The sequence below is a fragment of the Austrofundulus limnaeus genome, unplaced genomic scaffold (assembly GCF_001266775.1).
Source record: "Austrofundulus limnaeus strain Quisiro unplaced genomic scaffold, Austrofundulus_limnaeus-1.0 Scaffold78, whole genome shotgun sequence".
Classification (NCBI taxonomy): Eukaryota; Metazoa; Chordata; class Actinopteri; order Cyprinodontiformes; family Rivulidae; genus Austrofundulus; species Austrofundulus limnaeus.
This window is the reverse complement of record NW_013952480.1, coordinates 216,287-217,714: the sequence shown is the minus strand read 5'-3', so window position 1 is coordinate 217,714 and position 1,428 is coordinate 216,287.

Here is a 1,428-nt window from a genome sequence, read left to right as displayed (position 1 = left end):
CTTCAATCTTTGGCACTGTATATTGATCAGGGACCGTACGTCTGTTCAGAGTCCGATAGTCTACACACATTCGAATCTTTCCATTTTTCTTGCGCACGACGACTATGGGGGATGCATATGGACTGCGGGACTCTGTGATTACGCCAGCTCCTTTGAGTTCTGACAGGTGCACTCTGAGGGCTTCAATATCTGCTGGTGGTAAACGACGTGATCTCTCTCGGAATGGCTTGTCATCAGTAGTTTTGATTTCATGCTGCATGCTTTTACTACAGCCAACATCAAACTCATGCGTAGAGAAAACACTGCTGCGTTCCAACATTTTACTCGCAAGCCTCTCCTTCCATTCTTCAGGGACAGGGGAATCTCCAAAATCAAAAGATGATGGGGTGAGTTTCKTTGAAGACTTAAGATCCGTTTCTCGATTCATAGAGGTTGCTGGCAGCACWTCAACTGGAAAAAGATGAGCAATGGGCATACCTCGGGTTAGCAGGATATCTTTGGATGAACTGTTACGAACAAAAACTGTGATTCTTTTGGAGCTTACGACAGTGACTGGCTGCAGTTCAGGTCTGACTAGAAGATGATCTGGGAAACAAATAAACACAAGTATTTCCTTAAATACTCAGGTTATTACATTTAAAATCTAGTTTTTACATACAAGCAGTTATAGTACCAGTTAAATTTCCTTTAATAATAAAAAAGAAAAAAAAAACATTCCATTTCCACAAATGTTATATTTTCCCTATGAAACCAATGTCTGCATAACTGCTTATAGACAGTTTGATTGTTAGTATAATTCTGTAACGCACACCATGAGTTTTACATGTACAAAACCAGTGTGTTTCATGCCATCTTCAATTGCCCGTTAACAAAATATGCCTCTCTGCAAGACTTCAGTGCCAAATATCACTATGATGTATTCAGTTCACAAAACACAGCATGAGAAAGTTTGCAAAAAGCATCAAGTGCAAAAGCCGACTTTTAAAACAGACATTTCAAAGTTAGCTGCTAGACACCAGAAACAGACTGATGAATTATTCATCTTGATTTGCACAACCCCCCTATCATGGGTTCATCATATTTTCCTTACTGTAAGCTGACCAGGAAACAAAGGCAACAGTATTGAAAAAAACAGTGGTAGAGTGCAACATAAATACAACCCTGGTTGAAAGCTATACATAGGAGTGTTGTTGATGGATTTAGTGACTGAGCTATCACCTGCTTGTCATTTAACATGTTTCATATGGTGTTTCATTGCATTCTACTTTAATGCATAATTTGCTCTACTCATTAACATCCGTACAAAATTCCCATAAGGAGCACTATAAGACCAGCCTTTTCATGGAGCTTTATTGAGGCTGTAGAAATTGTTAAAACATATTTTAACTAAAAGAAATATTTAAAAACTGAATATACAGTATATATATA